The 13,807-nt window shown below is 40.4% G+C and overlaps 1 long non-coding RNA gene and 1 pseudogene across 1 annotated transcript; both read right to left on the reverse strand.

Moving 5' to 3' along the window:
• Positions 1-208: 208 nt before the first annotated feature.
• On the reverse strand, positions 209-12,775 carry LOC123950282. The gene is made up of 3 exons (XR_006820216.1): positions 12,704-12,775; positions 5,879-6,034; positions 209-541 (listed from the first exon to the last, which is right to left on the reverse strand). It is a non-coding gene; the product is annotated as an uncharacterized LOC123950282 (long non-coding RNA).
• Positions 5,442-5,606, reverse strand: LOC123951314 (annotated as a pseudogene).
• Positions 12,776-13,807: the final 1,032 nt, after the last annotated feature.

Here is a 13,807-nt window from a genome sequence, read left to right on the forward strand (position 1 = left end):
CCCACTTTGTCATGGTGTATATTTTCTTTTATATATTGCTAAATTCTATTTGCTAATATTTTGTTAAGAATTTTTGCATCTACATTCATGTCATATATGGTAACCTAGACATCTAACATTAGCATATTCAGAATGAGTCATACAGAGATATATTTATTTGCAAGTTAAACCAGTAAACACCAGCTTAAACACATGAGCGTATATTTTCTATGTAGAAAGAAGTCTGGAGAAAAGCAGTCTAGGGCCGATGCAACTCTTCAAAGATGTTATCAAGGACATAGGATTCCTTCCATCTTCTTTTCTTTTCTTTTCTTCCATCTGCTGACTAAGATACTCTAGTTAGTTTATGGGATGTTTATGCTCACAGCAACAATATGGCTACTGCACCTTCAATTTTAGCCAGGGAGAAATGGAGGAGCAAAGAGTAAAAGACTGAAGCCTCGTGCCCTCCAAGCGTGTCCCTGGTACAGAGATTCTTCAGGATCCTCACCCCATGAATGACTTGCTTCATCCATTGGCTAGAACTGGGTCACATGTCACACTGCAACAAGAGAGTTTGGGAACATGAGCATTAAAGCTGGCACTGTGGGGCACCTGGGTGGCTCAGTTGGTTAAGCATCTGCCTTCAGCTCAGGTCATGATCCCAGGGTCCTGGGATCAAGTCCCATGTTAGACTCTCTACTCAGCGGGAGCCTGTTTCTCCCTCTCTTGCTTCCCCTACTTGTATTCTCTCTCTCTCTCTCTCTCTCTCTCTGTCAAATAAACAAATAAGATCTTTGGGGTGGGGGGGAAGGGGTTAACACTGTGTTAGGGGCACATGAGTGCTCAGTCAGTTAAGCATCCAACTCTTGATTTCAGCTCAGGTAATGATCTCAGGGTCATGAATTGAAGCCCCACCTCAGGCTCCATGCTCACTATGGAGTCTGCTAGAGATTCTCTCTCTCTCTCCCTCTCCCTCTGCCTTTACTAAATAAATGAATGAATAAATAATTTGTCTTTTAAAAAGCTACTGTGCTGTCATCAATGTGCTGATAAAAGGGAGCCAGGCCGACTAACAGCAGTGTTGGCGCCAGGATTGCCTGCATGAGCATCTCTAGCTGAGTGCTTCAGCCACACCGGGCTAGAATCTCTGGAATCAGTTTCCGTTTAGAATATGCTGGCACCACGTAAATTACTGTGTCTAATGATCAATAGAAGAAAAAAAAGTCAGAAGATTTAACATGTCAATGTTGACATTAAGTTGAGAGAAGGCCAAACACTGTCATACTGCCCCATGAAAAGTTTGACAATAGTCGGAAGGGAGAAAGTGGGAACTGGGTCTTCCCCCAGAACTACTTTCTACGGGCATGCTGCACATGAGAATTAGAACAGCAGCAAGAGCTTGCATCCAGCTGGCCACGCTGGAGAGCATGGCTTCTTTTTCATAAGGCAAGGTCCTTTATTATGTTCGATTTTTGTTGTTATTTTGATTTTTTTGCTTTTACAGGGTTTTTTTTTTTCCCCAACTTTCCCTAATGGAAAATTTCAAGCATAAAGAAATATAGAAAGACTAATACAACCATTCCAGATTTCAAGCTGTAGTATGAAGCTATCGTACAAAACTATAGTAGTGCCAGTAATTATGGCACGGGCCCCAAAACAGACACATAGATCAACAGAACAATATAGAGAGCCTGAAAATAAATCCTCGCTTATATGGAGGCCAGAATATACAGTGGGGGGAAAAGAAAGTCTCTTCAAAGAATGGTGCTAGGAAAACTGGTCAGCTACATGTAAAAAAAAGAAACTGGACCATTTCCTTACACTACACACAAAAGTAAACTAAAATTGGATTAAAGACCTAAATGTGAGGTCTGAAACCATATAACTCATAAAAGAAAACATAGGCGATAATCTCTTAGACAACCGCCTCGGCAACTTTTTTCCAGATCTGTCTCCTCACTTACTTCAGGCAAGGGAAACCAAAACAAAAATAAGCTGTTGGAATTACATTAAACTAAAAAGCTTTTGCACACTGGGACGCCTGGGTGGTTCAGTCCTTTAACTGCTTGCCTTCGGCTCAGGTCACGATCCCAGGGTCCTGGGATCCAGTCCCGCATCAGACTCCCTGCTCAGCAGCGAGCCTGCTTCTCCCCCTGCCTTGGTCTGTTGCTTCCCCTGCTTGTGCTCTCTCTCTCTCTGACAGATAAAGAAATAAAATATTTTTTTAAAAAGCTTTTGCACAGAAAAAAGAAACCATTAACAGAATGAAAGGGCAGCCTACTGAAAGGGAAAAATATTTGCAAATGATATAGCCAATAAGGGGTTAATATGCAAAATATATAAAGAAATCCTACAACTCAAACCAAATAAATAAATAAATAAATAAATAAATAAATAATAAAACAAATCCACAAGTAATCCTATTTAAATTAGGAAAGGACCTGAATGGACATTTTTCCAAGGAAGACATCCAGATAGCCAATAGACACATGCAAAAATGTGCAACATCACTCACCATCAGAGAAATACAAATCATTATATCCCACATTAGGATATAACCTCATACCTGTCAGAATGGCTAGTATCAAAAAGACAAGAAATAACAAGTGTTGGTGAGGATGTGGAGAAGGAACCCCTGTGTAGTGTTGGTGGAAATGTAAATTGGTACAGCTGTGGAAAACAGTATGAAGGTTCCTCAAAAAACTAAAAATAGTTGATTCCACTGCTAAGTACTTACCCAAAGGAAATGAAAACACTAATTTGAAAAGATGGACTCCTATGTTTATTGCAGCAGTATTCTTAAAAGCCAAGATATGGAAGGAACCCAAGTGTCCATGATAGATGAATGGATAAAGATGTGGTATATACACAAGGGAATATAACTAATATGGAATCTTACCATTCAAGACAACATGGCTGGACCCTGAAGTTATTAGGCTAAGTGAAATAAGTCAGACAGAGAAAGCCAGACATCATATGATTTCACTTACAATAAATCAAATACACACACAGTGTCATAAATACAGAGAACACCTGGTGGTTGCCAGAGGGAAGGAACAGAGGAATGGGCAAAATAGGCAAAGGGTAAGTAGTACAAACTTCCAGTTATAAAATAAGTAAATCACAGGGATAAAAAATACAGCATAGAGAATATAGTCAATGATATTGTGATAACTTGTATGGTTATCATACAGTTATATATCCTGTATACAGATATACAGTTATATCATACAGTTATGGTGACTACCCTTATTGCAGTGAGCACTGCATAATGTATACAGTTCCAAATCACTATGTTGTACACCTGAAACTAATACAAGGTATCTTAACTATACTTCAATTTTTAAAAAAGGTGTTTCATTAGCATCAGTCTTACATTTATCAATAAATACTAGAATTTCTTTTGAAAAAAATAACACAACACTCACATACCCATCTCCTCAATGCAACAGCTGTGAACACTTGGACACATTATATATGTAGTAAAACATTACATATACATGATATTCATATAACATATATAATATATATAACTCACATATAGTATACATAATTTCTATATTATATATAATGTATACACAATGTATATATTACATATAATTTAAATAAATATGTAATATATATATGACCTGTTTGAAGTGTAGCTGAGAGTATCATGACATTTCACTTATAGAGGCTTCTGTGTGCATCTCATGAATTAATGACCATTATCATGCCTAAGAATTTTAACAATAATATGTCTATAGCATCTTATATCTAATCCATATTAAATTTAATTTAATTATACCAGTTTTACCCATTTAATTTTACTCTTATTGGGTTTCTTTTTCTTTTCTTCCTTTTTTTTTTTTTTTGAAACAGGAGTCAGTTAAGTTTCACATATTGCATTTATTCCTGGGACATTTTAGTCCATCTCAAACCATCCTCCTTTGGGGGTTGAGGGTATGATATTACCTGTTTGAAGAAACCAGGTCAGTTGTCCTATAGACTGTCCCATATTCTGAACTATGTTTCCTCGAGGTTTGTTTGACTTGTTCCCTTGAACTTACTAGCAACTGGAAGTTCAGTCTAACCACTCATCAGCAGGCTCACTTGACCCCTGAGGCTGTGTACCTCACACCATATCACACAGGAAGTACATGATATAGGCTCATGCCATTATTAGTGATACTTCATTTAGTCACTTGGCTAAGGTGGTGACAGCCTACTCTTTCCATTGTGGAGCTCTGCTTTTGCTTTGCAATCAGCAGATAAACTGAGAAATGTCATGTAAGTATCCTGATCCTAACACACTTTCAACTGAATGGTTTCAACATCTATTGACGAGCTAAGTCAGTTATTTCACTGGGGGTTGCAAAATAATTTTTCATTCTAACATTCCTTCTACACTTTCTGCTAAAAAGATAGTTTGAATGCTTAATTCTTTCTCTTTATTTCCAGGTTAGGAATTGGTACAATAACCATCTAGGGTAGTAAGTGAAGTGGAGTTTTTTCCTCTTCCTCTTTTTCTCTCTCTTTTTTTTTTCTTTTTTTTAAGGGTTTTTTTCGGGGGGGATATTTTCTTTTATTTTATTTAAGATTTTATTCATTTATTTGACAGATAATCACAAGTAGGCAGAGCAGGCAGAGAGAGAAAGGGAAGCAGGCTCCCTGCTGAGCAGAGCCAGACATGGGGCTCCATCCCAGGACCCTGGGATCATGACCAGAGCCAAGGCAGAGGCTTTAATCCACTGAGCCACCCAGGTGCCCTTGTTTATTTATTTTAGAGAGAGAGTGAGAGCATAAGATGGGAGAGGGTCAGAGGGAAAAGAAGACTTCTCTCTGAGCAGGGAGCCTGTCATAGGGCTTGATCCCAGAACTCCAGGATCATGACCTGAGCTGAAGGCACACATTTAACCAACTGAGCCGCCCAGATGCCCCTCTCTTTCTTTTTGAACATTACTATGGACTCATGGGTTTTTACTTATTGAGTGTTTTCAGTCACTTCAGTCCTTTTATTTGATACTCGAATTGTCCCAAATTTGATACTCAAATTGTCCCATTTGGCTGGCCCCTTTTTCTTTTGCTATGCCCCTATTAGTCTTTTTTTTTTTTAAGATCTTACTTATTTATTTGAGAGAGAGAGAAAGAGAGATAGAGGGCATGAGCAGGGGTGAGGGGGAGAGAGGGAGGGAGCAATAGACTCCCTGATGAGCAGAGAGCTCAATACGATGTGGGAGCTCAATCCCAGGACCCTGGGATCATGACGTGAATGAAAGCAAATGCTTAAAGGACTGAGCCATACAGGTGCCCGTCTTCTTACTAGTCTTTAAAGGGATATCAGTCAGGGTTCAGAGAGAAACCAAACCAATAATTTATAATATTATTATAACTATTTATATATTACTTAAATATAGAAATGTATTTAATGTGTTACTACATATTACTGTATATTAATTTAATATGTAATTATATATTTGTATATAAATGTATACAAATATTTAAGTGTTATACATTTGTTACATAATCATAATATAATTCACACAATTGAACAAACAAACTTGAAATCTGTGGGATAGGCCAGGAGGCTGGAAACTCAGGCAGGATTTTTACACTTGATCTTAGCCAAAAGGCCGAGAAGGGATCAGGCAGGATTTTTATGTTATAGTCAGGCAGAATCTCTTCTGCTCCAGGAAACCTCCATTTTTGCTCATAAGGCTTTCAACTGATGAGATGAGGCTCACTCACATTATCAAGGGTGAACTCCCCTACTCAAAGATTCTAGATGTTAACCACATCCACAGAACACCTTCACAACAGCAGCTAGATTAGTGTTTGATCAAACAGCTGGACACCATAACCTCGACTAAGCTAACACATAAAATTCACTATTCTTGTATAAGTATTGAAAGTTTACCTTATATTTTCTCTCTCCTTTCCTACGATGAGTCAATTCTCCAAAAGTTCTAATTTGTTGCAGTGGAAAATGGCAGTAAAAAACAAAATCTGGATGGTCAGTTTGCCCATTGCCCATCGAGATATGATTGCTTTTTGGGCCTCTTTGTGGATGGAGCTAGAAAATTCACATTTAAGAAAATCATGCTTTCTTACTAATATTTCAAATTCAAATTTAATATTGCAAATATTACATATCCTCATCAACTTCTTTGATTTTATATTTATATCTTTTTTCCCCTTAGGCTGAAGATCTTGGTTTTAATTAGCACATTTACTTATTCACTTTCTCCTACACCATGCATCAAATAAGTCCAAAATTACATTACTAATATTACCTGGAGAACTAAAACTCTTAAGTAAAAAGTTTAAGATTTTTTTTTCAATTCTTCTGAAGTGTAGGCATGTTGAACAAAGAATAAAACAAAACAAAAAACAAAAGTAAAGCATTTTATGTCTCCCAGCCATATTGTAAGTTATTCATTTTCAGTAAAATCTGAACATCCTTCATGTTAAATTAATATTATTTTGAATCTTACTGGCTTTGTCATTTTGTTTATGTATGGTTTCTTTTTTTTAAGATTTCTCTTTAATTATTTATGAGAGACAGAGAGAACAAGTTTGAACAGAAGAAGGGGCAGAGAAGGGGCATGGGAGTAGCAGGCTCCCCACTGAGCAGGGGAGTCCGATGCGGGGCTCAATCCCAGGACCCTGAGATCATGACCTGAGCTGAAGGCAGATGCCGAACTGACTGACCCACCCAGGTGCCCTCTTTATATATGGTTTCTAAATTTGCTTTGGTTTTATAGCAGTATAAGAGCCATAAGCATAAGGAGTTTATGCTTAATGTTATATTTTATATATGTAAGAAATATTATAATCAAAACCATTTAGGTCATAGTTTCAAGTAAAGATCTCACAACAAAACCTGTTATAGGCTCTTCTTTTTATATTTTTATATTTTTTTTATATTTTTCTACAGTGAATGATTTCTTTATAATTAGCCTAGAGCATTCTCACAAACTAAAAAATAATAATTAGGAAACAAGGCTATTTTAAAAATGTAATTTAAGCCCGCACTTGAGGTAAGGGAGAATTTCTTCCTTTAAGAGATGTCAAACGTTGCTATAAGCCCAGACCTGGCTTTTAGAAAAGGTGGAAAGCACAGACAAACTCAAGAAAGAGATTGCTCAATCAATCAATGTGATAGAACAAATCAATAAGAGAAGAGAGAAGAACCACATGGTCCTCTCAATTGATGCAGAAAAAGCATTTGACAAAATCCAGCATCCGTTCCTGATGAAAACGCTTCAAAGTATAGGGATGGAGGGAACATTCCTGAACTTCATAAAATCTATCTATGAAAGACCCACAGCAAATATCATCCTCAGTGGGAAAAAGCTTGCAGCCTTCCCGTTGAGATCAGGAACACGACAAGGATGCCCACTCTCACCACTCTTGTTCAGCATAGTATTAGAAGTTCTAGCAACAGCAATCAGACAACAAAGAGAAATCAAAGGTATCCAAATTGGCAAGGAAGAAGTCAAACTCTCTCTCTTCCCAGATGACATGATTCTTTATATGGAAAACCCCAAAGACTCCACCCCCAAACTACTAGAACTCATACAGCAATTCAGTAACGTGGCAGGATACAAAGTCAATGTACAGAAATCCGTGGCTTTCTTATATACTAACAATGAAAATACAGAAAGGGAAATTAGAGAATCAATCCCATTTACTATAGCACCAAGAACCATAAGATACCTGGGAATAAACCTAACCAAAGAGGTAAAGGACCTATACTTGAGGAACTACAGAACACTCATGAAAGAAATTGAAGAAGACACAAAAAGATGGAAGACTGTTCCATGCTCTTGGATTGGAAGAATAAACATTGTTAAAATGTCTATACTGCCTAGAGCAATCTATACTTTTAATGCCATTCCGATCAAAATTCCACAGTATTTTTCAAAGAGCTGGAGCAAATAATCCTAAAATTTGTATGGAATCAGAAGAGAACCCGAATTGCTAAGGAAATGTTGAAAAACAAAAACAAAACTGGCGGCATCACGTTACCCGATTTCAAGCTTTACGACAAAGCTGTGATCACCAAGACAGCGTGGTACTGGCATAAAAACAGACACATAGACCAGTGGAACAGAGTGAAGAGCCCAGATATGGACCCTCAACTCTATGGTCAAATAATCTTTGACAAAACAGGAAAAAATATTCAATGGAAAAAAGACAGTCTCTTCAATAAATGGTGCTGGGAAAACTGGACAGCGATATGTAGAAGAATGAAACTCGACCATTCTCTTACACCATACACAAAGATAAACTCGAAATGGATAAAAGACCTCAACGTGAGACAGGAATCCATCAAAATCCTAGAAGAGAACATAGGCAGTAACCTCTTCGATATCAGCCACAGCAACTTCTTTCAAGATATGTCTCCAAAGGCCAAGGAAACAAAAGCGAAAATGAACTTTTGGGACTTCATCAAGATCAAAAGCTTCTGCACAGCAAAGGAAACAGTCAACAAAACAAAAAGGCAACAGAAGATATTTGCAAATGACAGTACAGACAAAAGGTTGATATCCAGGATCTATAAAGGACTTCTCAAACTCAACACACACAAAACAGATAATCATATCAAAAAATGGGCAGAAGATATGAACAGACACTTCTCCAATGAAGACATACAAATGGCTATCAGACACATGAAAAAATGTTCATCATCACTAGCCATCAGGGAGATTCAAATTAAAACAACATTGAGATACCACCTGACACCAGTTAGAATGGCCAAAATTAGCAAGACAGGAAACAACGCGTGTTGGAGAGGATGTGGAGAAAGGGGAACCCTCTTACACTGTTGGTGGGAATGCAAGTTAGTGCAGCCACTTTGGAGAACAGTGTGGAGATTTCTGAAGAAATTAAAAATAGAGCTTCCCTATGACCCTGCAATTGCACTGCTGGGTATTTACCCCAAAGATACAGATGTAGTGAAAAGAAGGGCCATCTGTACCCCAATGTTTATTGCAGCAATGGCCACGGTCGCCAAACTGTGGAAAGAACCAAGATGCCCTTCAACGGACGAATGGATAAGGAAGATGTGGTCCATATACACGATGGAGTATTATGCCTCCATCAGAAATGATGAATACCCAACTTTTGTAGCAACAAGGACGGGACTGGAAGAGATTATGCTGAGTGAAATAAGTCAAGCAGAGAGAGTCAAGTATCATATGGTCTCACTTATTTGTGGAGCATAACAAATAACATGGAGGACATGAGGAGATGGAGAGAAGAGGGAGTTGAGGGAAACTGGAAGGGGAGATGAACCATGAGAGACTATGGACTCTGAAAAACAACCAGAGGGTTTTGAAGGGGCGAGGGGGGGGGGGGAGGTTGAGGAACCAGGTGGTGGGTAATAGGGAGGGCACGTACTGCATGGAGCACTGGATGTGATGCCAAAACAATGAACACTGTTATGCTGTAAATAAACAAATAAAAAGAAAAAAAAGAAAGAGATTGCTCTTGGAGCCAATAATAAAGTAGTGCCTCCCTGGAAGGAAGAAGGAGGAGTAAGGAGTCCAAGACACCCTGACTCATTCTTTTATGATGAGGGCCCCGTGCTGCCCTCTCTTCCCCGCCAGGCTAGATGGGCGTGGCTGGAGCCCTCTCTGAGGCCCAAGACTGCCTGCCGGGTTGATACTGTCACAGTTATAAATCCACAGCTTTCTCACTCCTGCCTCAGTTGACCAAGCGTAGGGGATGCTTCAAACAAGCATTTCTGTTCCGGTTGTCTACAAATGCATCTGTACCTATGTGCACATAATCATACATAGTATTGTTTTTAACTCTTTGCCTTCCAGCCTAGTCTTCCTTCCTCTCTGGACTCATACAGTGATCTCATGAAGCTAGACCATAGTAAGCTGCAGGGGTCTCAGACACCATCTTGTCCAGGTAGGCTCTTTAAGGAACCTGGAAGTCAAAGTCGAGAGAGAAGGATGGACTAAATGATGGCCACACCTTCTAGTGAGACAAACCTCTGGACCCATCCCGCATCTCACACTTGACTTTCTCTTTTATGTACTCTAAGCATTAACCTGATAAGCTCACAAAATGCCTCTATCCCACAATTCCATCAGAAAGCGGAGGGCAGGGGTGCCTGGGTGGCTCAGTGGGTTAAAGCCTCTGCCTTCAGCTCAGGTCATGATCCCAGGGTCCTGGGATCGAGCCCCGCATCAGGGCTTTCTGCTCAGCGGGGAGCCTGCTTCCCCCTCTATCTCTGCCTGCCTCTCTGCCTACTTGTGATCTCTCTCTGTGTCAAATAAATAAATAAAATCTTTAAGAAAAAAGAAAAAAATAATAAAAGAAAGCGGAGGGCAGGAGCACCACAAACTGGGTAGACTGCAGTTGTCTAAACCAGTAGGATTTCTCCCCTGTCTCTTGCCACCTCTCTTAAAGTGCTTGGGAAAATTAAATACTTTCCAGCCTCCCCTGAAACCAAGTGGACATTTGACATTAGCTCTGGGAAATGAGATTTAAGTGAAAATTCTCTGGGATTGGGAAAGTTTTCTGCTTTTCTTGATTAAAAGGAAATTGCAGGGCACCTGGATGGCTCACTGGGTTAAAGTCTCTGCCTTCGGCTCAGGTCATGGTCCCAGGGTCCTGGGATCCAGCCCCAATCTAATTGGCATCTCTGCTCAGCAGGGAGCCTGCTTCCCTTCCTCTCTCTCTGCCTGCCTCTCTGCCTACTTGTGATCTCTGTCTGTTAAATAAATAAATAAACTCTTTTTTAAAAATAAAAGGAAATTGCAGCTCTTCCTCCTTCACGCTGCCTCGAACACAATGAAATGTCTGGAGCACCAGCAGTTATTTTGTTATCGCAAGACAACAAGCAAGAGATTCGCACATAAGCTTATACTGATGCCATGAGTTACAGAACCAATGCAAGCAGTTGCATGATTTGGAGAATCTTTTTATGTGACTGGGCCTCTACAGAGAGCATTTTCCATTTCTTGTAGCAAAAAGTATTCGTGTGTGTGTGTGTGTGTGTGTGTGTGTGTGTGTGTTTATTTGAATATTTTATGCAGAAAGCACAAGTTACAGTGATACTCATTTGAATCACAATTGATAAATACATTTAAATATTACCATTTTAATCAGAATATCTTTTTATGTTTCATTTTTATCTATTTACTTTTTAGTTTTGAATTGTATTGAATTCAATATTATACTAGTTTCAGGTGTGCAACATAGTGATTCAACATTCTATATACATTGTGAAGTGATTACCGTGATAAATCCCGCTGCCATCTGTCGCCGTATGAAGTTGTTACATATTATCAACTACCTCCCCTGTGCTGTGCTTTGTATTCCCAAATCTAATTTATGTTATAACGGGAAGTTTGTGTCTTTTAATTCACTTCTCCTATTTCACCCTTCCCTCAACCCCAGAAAGTATTCTTTTTTTTTCTTTAATTTATTTATTTTTTCAGCATAACAGTATTCATTGTTTTTGCACAACACCCAGTGCTCCATGCAATACGTGCCCTCCCTATTACCCACCACCTGTTCCCCCAACCTCCCACCCCTGACCCTTCAAAACCCTCAGGTTGTTTTTCAGAGTCCATAGTCTCTTATGGTTCGCCTCCCCTTCCAATTTTTTTTTTTATAAACATATAATGTATTTTTATCCCCAGGGGTACAGGTCTGTGAATCGCCAGGTTTACACACTACCCAGAAAGTATTCTTAACTGATACATACATATACCACCTAGAAAAAGTTAATTCAACAGCCAGGTATTGAGCACTTCCATGAACCTGAATCTAAGGATTCAGACATAAAAAGATATTGTCCCTGGTCTCAAGGAGTTCCCAGCACCTGGATTATATTTGCGTTCTTCACATAATTCTGTAAAATAAATATCATTGTCCCATTTGGCAGATTGGATAAATGGAAGCTCAGAGAGGTGAAGGAATTTGCTCAAGATCACCCAGTATTTAGAACTGACACCTGACCCATATAGGGCAATCAGTCCATGAACAGGCCAGCAACCAAAGACAGGAGCCAAATTAACCAGAAAATTTCTCAGACCTCCACCCCCCAGGTGTCTTTTTCTTTGAACTGGGAACCTAGAGAAGTTCTTTCAATGGGGGGTAGAAGGGATAGAAGGGTGCTGAGAGGAGGAGGGAGGAGTAGGGAGGTGGAGAGAAGGGAAGAAAGGAGAGGGGAAGAGAAGGGAAGGAGGAGAGGGGAACAGGAACAGTCCAAGGACCCAGGCATGCCCAGGCCCCAACTCTGACCACTGGTCCCAGTTAGAGGGATTTGGAGCTGGACCTACAGCAGTCACAGGAGAGGCAGAAGCTATAGTGCCATCACAGGAAACAAGCAGAGCTCTGGGGTGCCCAGCCCCAGAGCAGAGCTGCGGGGGACCCACAGTGAACCCCTCCTCAGTCATAAGAATGTGGGCAGATCACTGCTCCCTGGAACCAAAACCACTCGTCTGGGATTCAAATAACAGAAACTAACTGAAGTCAACTCAAGCAACCAGGAAGATGTTTGACATGGACACAGAAGGAAACCAAGGGCCTTCCTGTCCCTGTGCTACGAAGTGGATGCTACGAAGCAGCCCCTGCCTGCTTGTTGCGGCACCTCTTGCCCCACAACACTCACTGAGCAGACACTTGGAAGAGGAAAGACCTCTGAGCATAGAGGTTCCCAGTACCCTAGGCTCTGACCCCCATAAAGACAAGCTCTTCTCTTCCCTGCACTTACCCCATGATCTTTGCTGACTTTTCTGGAAACCGGGATTTTAAATACGCTTAAAAAGCAAACAAGAAATAAAACCAAAACCTTTGTTCTGCTTTTTAAAAATTCCTTTTCCCCTTTTCATTTTCAGCAGAAGGAACCAAAAAAGACTAGGGGCGGATGCCAAGGGAAGGTGGAAGGAGAGAAGGGGAAGTCTAGGTACCGACTGGGAGGCCCGTCATCCTTGCCCACGTCCTTGGAGCTTGCTGGGCACCAGGCCCACTGAAGTCAGCACCACCAAGCCTGTGAGGGTCCTCACTGCCCATGCCTGCCTCTGTGCCAGGCCCAGAGCAGATACTCGCTACTTAAAAAAACAGAAAACAAACACACACACACAAAAAAAACAGTAACAACAGTCACCATGTGAGCATGTGTTCTAAGTATGCACTGTGCAGAGGTTTTCATGCGTTGTCCACTTCAGTCCTCACATCAACCCTGTAGGTCTCAGCCCATTTTACAGATGAGGAAACTGAGGTTCAAAGTGAGTGAATGACTTGCCCTGAATCTCTCAGCTAGCCAGTGCTAGAACAGGTGCTCGATCTGTTTCCAAAGCCTGTGTTTTGGATCTCATGCCAGAGGGGGTGCCAGGGCTGATTCCAACCCGTACGTGTTTTGCTTGACTTGCATAACTGGAGTCTGCCCAAAGTTTTTAATTTGATTAGTCATTAACATTTAACATTGGGAGAGTTTACATAAAAGCTCACACTTCTGGATTTTCTAGAAAAATCAGGATATCAGGTCCCATTGGGCCCATATTTCCTCTTGGCAATAATTGACTGAGCTGATCCCTTTATATCAGACTCTTCTCCCTACTTTTCCCCTAGTCCTCCCTGCTCCCTGTTGCACATCCAGCACCAAAGGCAAGTGTCAAAAGTTAGCAACCATCCTCCACCTGGTCTGTTCCACTCAGTCATGGTACCCACATGGTCCTGTACACAAGAGAGTTTGGAAGCCTGCACTAAGTTGCACTGTTTTATGGATGGATGGATGGATGGGAAGGGCTCAGAGGATCTCAGCTGCCTGTCCAAGAAGTATCTATGGGCAACGACCCAGCATACTGTTAGCCAACTA

The sequence above is a fragment of the Meles meles genome, chromosome 9 (genome assembly GCF_922984935.1).
Source record: "Meles meles chromosome 9, mMelMel3.1 paternal haplotype, whole genome shotgun sequence".
NCBI lineage: Eukaryota > Metazoa > Chordata > Mammalia > Carnivora > Mustelidae > Meles > Meles meles.